We start from the raw sequence: 8022 nt of genomic DNA, 5'->3' as shown, positions 1-8022 counted from the left end.
CGTCTCAGCCCCATCTGATTATTTCTTCCCTCTCTCATTTCCTGTTAATCTGTTGGTTTTCTAACCTGAAGGGTAACTGCTTACTCCTTAGTTTTTTGCCATAATTTCTAAGTCATAGGCTACTTTTCCTCCAGACATGATTTTAGTCTCATTCTATAAGTCTTGGTATGTAGTTTTATTCATTGGAAAATTTTTGTTTTTTTTTGAGACGGAGTCTCACTCTATGGCCCAAGCTGGAGTGCAGTGGTGCGATCTCGGCTCACTGCAACCTCCACCTCCCGGGCTCACACCATTCTCTTGTCTCAGCCTCCCGAGTAGCTGGGACTACGGGCACCTGACACCACACCCAGCTAATTGTGTTTTTTTTGTATTTTTTAGTAGAGACAGGTTTCCACCGTGTTAGCCAGGATGGTCTCCATCTCCTGACCTCGTGATCCGCCCACCTCAGACTCTCAAAGTGCTGGGATTACAGGCGTAAGCCACTGTGCCCGGCCGAGTTCACTTTTCTTCTTCTCCTGCCTCAGCCTCTCAAAGTGCTGGGATTATAGGCATGGTCTTAATTTTTTCTTTTTTAAGCATTTTTTTTTCAGCTTTCTTTTTCAGGAAAAGCAGCATTTCCCACTCCGCCTTGATCTTTTTTAGTTTTTGTTATTCTTACATAGTTTCATAAGCTATTTTCAGTAGTATATGATAAATTATTGCTATTTCAAAATGCAATGAATTGCCATGGACTGATTTCATGAAATTTTAAAATTTATTGAGGTTTTGTCTGCTTTCTAATTCGTTTTTTTAAAATAGATAATGTTGTTCTACTATGGGCCACTGAAACAAGAATATTCCACATCTGTGACCTTTTTTAAACCTGGAACGGTCAAGTAACCTTTTCTAGGATAGTACAGGATATGCATTTGTTAGAAGGAATGTTCAAAAGACTTTGAGTATCGTGACGGGAAAACTAGCAAGGTCTCTGAAATCGCTCTTAAATTGCTTGATAGATATGCTCGTGGTTAATTTAACAGCAATTGTAATTATATTTTCCAATTATATTTCTGTTGCTTTCACAAGTATCTTCACGTATTTAATTTCGTACACTGCTGCCCTTACAACTGATGATAGTTCATTCTCTAGGCCCGCTTGGGAAGCCACAGATTTTTACTGACTTGTGTGATCAGGCTTGGACTATAGCATGTCTTGGGATTCCCTCGTATCACAGGTTTGGAGAACAAACCCAACTACATATTAGCCAGGCATGGTGGTGTGTGCCTGTGGTCCCAGCTGCTTGGGAGCTGAGGTGGGAGGATGACTTGAACGCAGGGAGGCCGAGGCTGCTACGAGTTGTGATTGTACCATTGGATGCCTGGGCAATAGAGGGAACAGAAGGAGACCCTGTCTCAAAAAAAAAAAAAAAAAAAAAAAAAAAAAGTGCAAGGTAAAACTAGATAGATATGGTGCTAGTGCCACCTGCTGTTGTAGCTATGAATTGCAGCTATCTAATAGCTGGTTGCTCTGAATATTCAGTATTTTTTTAAAACCTGCCCTCTCATGGCGGGAACCGTGAGTTTTATGTTGCTTTCACTATTTTCACTTATCCAAATCTTACTATGTGCTAAGAATTACGGTGCCAAGAGCTTTACACAAATCCTCTCATTTAGATATCATAACAACTCTACCAGGTAGATCTTTTTTTTTTTTTTTTTGAGACGGAGTCTCCCTCTGTCGCCCAGGCTGGAGTGCAGTGGCGAGATCTCAGCTCACTGCAAGCTCCGCCTCCCGGATTCACGCCATTCTCCTGCCTCAGCCTCCGGAGTAGCTGGGACTACAGGCCCCCGCCACCACGCCCGGCTAATTTTTTTGTATTTTTAGTAGAGACAGGGTTTCACCGTGTTAGCCAGGATGGTCTCGATCTCCTGACCTCGTGATCCGCCCTCCTCGGCCTCCCAAAGTGCTGGGATTACAGGTGTGAGCCACCGCGCCCAGCCTGTACCAGGTAGATCTTACAGAAAATTTATGTTTTTATCACTTCAGCCTCAGTTTTCTGTATTCAAAAGGATTAATCTAGTGGAATAGATTATTAGGAAACATTATTAGACCAAAAAAGGTTCTGCAGGTTATTTGGGGTGTTTTTTTACATTTTGTGTGCGTGTGTGTGTGTGGAGACAAGATCTTACTATGTTGTCTAGGCTGATCTTGAACTCCTGGGTTCAAGCAATCCTCCTGCCTCAGCCTTCCAAAGTGCTAGGATTACAGATGTGGGCCATTGTGCCTGTTCTGTCTTTCACATTTTAATACAAAATTCTTGGTCAGGAGCGGTGACTCACACCTGTAATCCCAGCACTTTGGGGGGCGAAAGTGGGTATATCACTTGAGGCCAGGAGTTTGAGACCAGGCTGGACAACATGGTCAAACCCCATCTCTACTGAAAATACAAAAATTAGCTGTGCGTGGTGGTCCATGCCTGTAATCCCAGCTGCTTGGGAGGCTGAGGCACAAGAATCACTTGAACCTGGGAGTATGGAGGTTGCAGTGAGCTGAGATTGCACCACTGCACTCCAACCTGGATGACAGAGCAAGACTCTGTCTTCCAAACAAACAAACAAGCAAACAAAAAACCAAAATTTTTAAATCAAATTTTGGGCCTTTATGTGCCGTCATACTAATTTGCATTGCATAGTGGACAGTAATAACTTTTACTCCTATATTTTCAGGGTAACCTAGTTTAGAAATGAGAAGATGAATTATATTTCCCCTGAAAGGCACTCCCTTAGACTGAGGATGATACAAATGTTGTATTTCTATCAGGGTGACAAGAATGGCTTATTGGTCCTTGCTTGGTGTAATACACATGGCTTGCTGTAAAACATTTTTTGATTATTGTATGCACATGCCAAGAACTTTTAGCACCCTGTTCTAGTGAGTCCAAGGGTTTGTTGCTAAATGTGATGATATTTTGTGTCCAAGGATTGAAAGCACAAAACAGAGAGGGAATGAAGCAGATGGAAAAATATAGCAATAGCTGGAGTCCAGTAGGGCAGAGGGGCAAAACCAGGAGGGAGACATAGGCAGGTTAATAAATCCAAGTGGAGAAGAGCAGAAAAGTCAGGAAAGTGTCCCCAGGAGCCAGTTATTGGAAGAGTAGAAGTAGAGATGCAGTTCAAATAGTTGGAATCATTCCTTGTTCTGGCAGATTTGAGGCAAGTGGTCAGGAACCCCATGCCAATGTGTTGTTTCTTAGGAGAACATTCCTGAAGGCAAGCGAGTCAACATCAGATATCATTAGGGTCCAGTCAGTTCAACCGGATAAAGATTTATCCAGTGTCTTTGCTGTGAAAAGCATTGTTGTTGCACGCTATGAGTAGTCAAAAATCTGCCTCATATCGTTTCTCTTTCTTCTCCTCCACAGGTTTACCATTGACAACACCTGATTCAATCCAGCTGTCAATAGTTAAAAACCTGGGTTGCTGAGTTTCAATCTGAACCCAAGACCCACAGCCCAATTATCTAGTTACAGCTGAGCTGTAGCTGGAAGCTGTAACAATAAGCTGTGCAATTGATTGCTGGGCCAGCATCTTACCTCTTGCCTGGAAAACCCTACTTCATACGTGTGTGTGTGTGTGTGTTTGTGTTGTAACTTTTTTTCCTTTTTAAAAATTGTCGCAGCCAGGCGTGGTGGCACATGCCTGTAATCCCAGCACTTTGGGAGGCCAAGGCAAGAGAATCGCTAAGTCTTGGAGTTCAAGACCAGCCTGGGCAACATGATGAAACCTTATCTCTACAAAACTATCAAAATTAGCAGGGCATGGTGTTGCACACCTGTAGTCCCAGCTACTCAGTGGGGCTGAGGCAGGAGGATCTCTTAATCCCAGGAGGTTGAGGTTGCAGTGAGCCAAGATTGTCCCAGTGGACTCCAGATTGGATGACAGAGCAAGACCCTGTATCTAAATAAATAAATAAATAAATTGTGGCAAAAATCATAACGTCTTATAGTTAAGTAGTGTTTAGTATAGTCACATGGTTGTATAACAGATCTCTAAAACTTTTTCATCTTATGCAATAGAAACTCTGTACTCATTAAACCTAATTCTTCCTCCTCCTTTCCACAGCCTTCGTTAATCATCTTTTAACTTTCTGTTTCTATGATTTTGACTACTCTAGATACTTCATATGAGTGAAAGCATATGAGATTTGTCCTTTTGTGAATGGCTTATTTTGTTTGGCCTAATGCCTTTGAGGTTCATCCATGTTGTAGTGAGATATGATTCTCTTCCTTTTTAAGATGCATAATATACCATTGTATGGATATACCACATTTTGTTTATCCATTCATCTGTTGATGGACATTTGAGTTGCTCCCACCTCTTGGTTATTGTGAATAATATTGAGATGAACATGGGTGTGTTGCTTTTACTTTTTAAAAACCAAAATCTCCATAGCAACTGGAGGTCTAGCAGTCTAGGGAGAACGTATGAAAACTGAGGCAAAAAGTTGGTGCTGGGCAGTAGCAGGCTAAATATCTCAGGAAGCAGCCTGCGTGGGAGAATTCTTGGCTTACATTGCCTGAACACTTGTACATCTCAGTTAGGAAAAAGAGTTTGGCTTTTAGCGTGACCTCTGGTTTATAGAAAGGCAATGTCTTGATCTGTTTCTGCCGCTGTAACAAAATACCTTAGGCCTGGCGTGGTGGCTCACACCTGTAATCCCACGTGGCCGAAGCAAGAGGCTGAGGCAGGAGGATTACTTGAGCCCAGGAGTTCAAGACCAGCCTGGACTACATAGTAAGACCCTGTTTCTACAAAAAATACAAACAAACAAAAAAATTAGTTGGGTGTAGCCAGGCATGGTAGGGGGCCCCTGTAGTCCCAGCTATTTGGAAGGCTGAGGTGCAAGGATAGCTTGAGCCCAGGAGGTCGAGGTTGCAGTGAGCTGTGATTGCACCACTGTACTTCAGGCTGGGCAACAGAGTGAGGCCCTGTCTCAACATACAAACAAACAAACAAACAGAAAAAAACAAAGTACCTTAAACTGGATAATTATTCATATAAACAATGAAAAGGTATTGCTCACAGGCCTGGAGGTTGAGCAGTGGGAGATCAGGCTCCTGCAGGTTCAGCATCTGGGTGATTGCTTTGAAAATGGTGCCTTCTTGCTGCGAGCATCCTTACATGGCAGAAAGGCCCAGGAAACTTCCTCGAGCCTCTTTTATAAGGACACAAATCTCATTCATGGGACTGGAGCCCTCAAGACTCAACCGTCTCCCAAATGCTCCATCTCTCAATGTTATCCCATTGGGAATTAAGCTCCAACTTACGAATTTTGGCATTTTGGCAGGGAGGAGGTACAGCGACATTCAGACTATAGCAGACTGTCTTGCCACAAAGGGGTGGATCTTTCTTCCAATGTTCCAACCATGTCACATAGCTCATATCTCCAGCGTCATCATTTCTCACCCAGCGAGTTTGTAGGAATCAGTCACTTTCAACTTGGAGACATGTGCTCTGTCAAACTGCCTGAAGGGGAGGAAAGGGCACAGATTCTGAACTCTAGACTCTGAGGACTTTAATTTTAGTCCTAACACTGCCATTGTTTTCAAACTTAGGTAAGTCATTTAAGTTCTTTACATTTTAGCTTTCCATTTGTTAAATGAGGATGATAGGAAAGACTTTACACATTTTTCATAAGGATTTAATGAGAATAACTGTAAATCTTAAAATAAGTGGTTTTAAATTTTTTTTCTTTTTCTTTTCTTTTCTTTTTTTTTTTTTTTGAGATAGGGTCTCATGCTGTCACCCAGGCTGGAGTACAGTGGCACCATCACAGTTCACCGCATCCTCAACCTCCTGGGCTCAGGTGATCCTCCCACCGCAGCCTCCTGAGTAGCTAGGACTACAGGCACCCCCTACCATGCCTGGCTAATTTTTATACTTTTTGTAGAGATGAGGTTTTGCTATGTTGCCCATGCTGGTCTAAAACTCCTGGGCTCAAGCGATCCATCTGCCTCGGCCTCCCAAAGTGCTGGGATTACAGGCATGAGCCACTACACCCTGCCAAAAGAAGTTTTATATAAATAGTGTCTATATTAGTTTTAGTGGCTATCACTGCATAGCATTTCTAATACATTTTTGATTCTACTTGTGTTTTATTAATAGCTACTACCTTTCTCTTTATAACTCTGTGCGAGTTTCTTTATCAGATCTCTCTAAGGGATCGGAAGGATAATTCTCCCCTCTCAATCCTAATGGAAAGAGGCCTGTGTCTTCACTGGGGTTTAGAGCTACCATAAATACGAAGTGGTTACTCTACATTTATTAATTAATGAGAACATTTGTGGGGTGTGCCAGAGAGTGCTAGTTTTCCTTGAATGTCCATTCTCCCCACTCCTTCCTTAATAACAGAAATCCCATTTTTTAGCTGGACAAAAAGCTGTCAAGAATAAAGGCTAGTACTTCCCCACTTCCCTTGTGCCTAGAATGTGGTTAGGTGCTGAGCTCTGGCTATTGAAATGATATGTGTTTCTGTATTTTTTTAAGGAAAAAAAAAAGAAAAGAAAAGAAAAGGTTTATCCAGGCAGTTAATTACCCCCTTTCTAAATATTTGAAGGGGCCAGGCCCGGTGGCTCATGCCTGTAATCCCAGCACTTTGGGAGGCCGAGGCGGGTGGATCACCTGAGGTCAGGAGTTCGAGACAAGCCTGGCCAACGTGGAGAAACCCTGTCTGTACTAAAAATACAAAATCAGCTGGGCAAGGTGGCACGCCCCTGTAATCCCAGCTATTCAGGAGGCTGAGGCAGGAAAATGACTTGAAGCCGGGAGGCAGAGGTTGCAGTGAAATGAGATCGCATCACTGCACTCCAGCCTGGGCAACAAGAGCAAAACTCTGTCTCAAAAAAAAAAAAAAAAAATATATATATATATATATGTGTGTGTGTGTGTGTGTGTGTGTGTGTATTTGAGGGGTGGGCGGTAGTAGAAGCCTGCCATTTGAATTACCAAGTTCCAGAACACTTTGTCATTGCTGCTGTCTATCTTGGAACATGAAGTGGAAGCCAAGTGATGATCTGAGTCCCTAATGATTGGGGGGTTTTCAAATCAACCCCCTATACCATTCATCTCTAGGCATGGTTTATGTGCAAGAGAAATAAAGTTCTTTCTTACTTATGCCACTGCTGCTTTATTTTTATTATTTATTTATTTATTTCGAGACAGAGTCTTGCTCTGTTGCCCAGGTTGGAGTGCAGTGGTGCAATCTCGGCTCACTGCAATCTTGACCTCCTGGGTTCAAGCGAGTCTCCTGCCTCAAGTTCCCAAGTAGCTGGGACTACAGGTGCACGCCACCACACCCAGCTACCACTGCTGCTTTAGATTTTCTGTCACTCAGAATGGAGCCACATGCATCTTTACTTATCTATCAATTTACTTATTTAATTTTTTTAAAGATGAGGTCTTACTCTGTCACCCAGGCTGGAGTGCAGTGACGCCATTATAGCTCACTGCAGCCGTGAACTCCTGGGCTCAAGCGATCCTTTTGCCTCAGTCTCCCAAGTGATTGGGACTATGGGCACGCACCACTACGGCAGCTCAGAATGGAACCAAATCCCAACCGATATAAGATCATCTTCACAATTATTTCTCACATGCTATTTTTACATACACTACTTTTTAAAAATCCACAGCACACATTATTTTCTGTGTCTAGCATATCCTAAAACATAGAAAGGGTCCAAAACTTGATGTGGCAGAGACTGTTGGCTTAACTAAGAAACAGAAACCACTTGAGCATTTAAACAGAGAGATGCCAATGCAGGGACTGTTTATTCAGAGGATGAAACAGCAGAACAGAACAGCAAGTTCACCTAGAGATAATAACCAGCCGCTACCACTGCTAGGCTTAAGGGACAGAGGGAAGAGGTGGTATGGATTGTATTGGGGTTCCCCCCCCCAATTTCTTTCTTTCTTTCTTTTTTGAGAAAGGGTCTCACTCTATCACCAAGGCTGAGTGCAGTAGCGTGTTCACTACTCACTGCAGCCT

The sequence above is a fragment of the Theropithecus gelada genome, chromosome 8, assembly GCF_003255815.1.
Source record: "Theropithecus gelada isolate Dixy chromosome 8, Tgel_1.0, whole genome shotgun sequence".
Classification (NCBI taxonomy): Eukaryota; Metazoa; Chordata; class Mammalia; order Primates; family Cercopithecidae; genus Theropithecus; species Theropithecus gelada.
The sequence above is the reverse complement of the archived record's forward strand: the minus strand, read 5'-3'. Positions refer to the sequence as shown.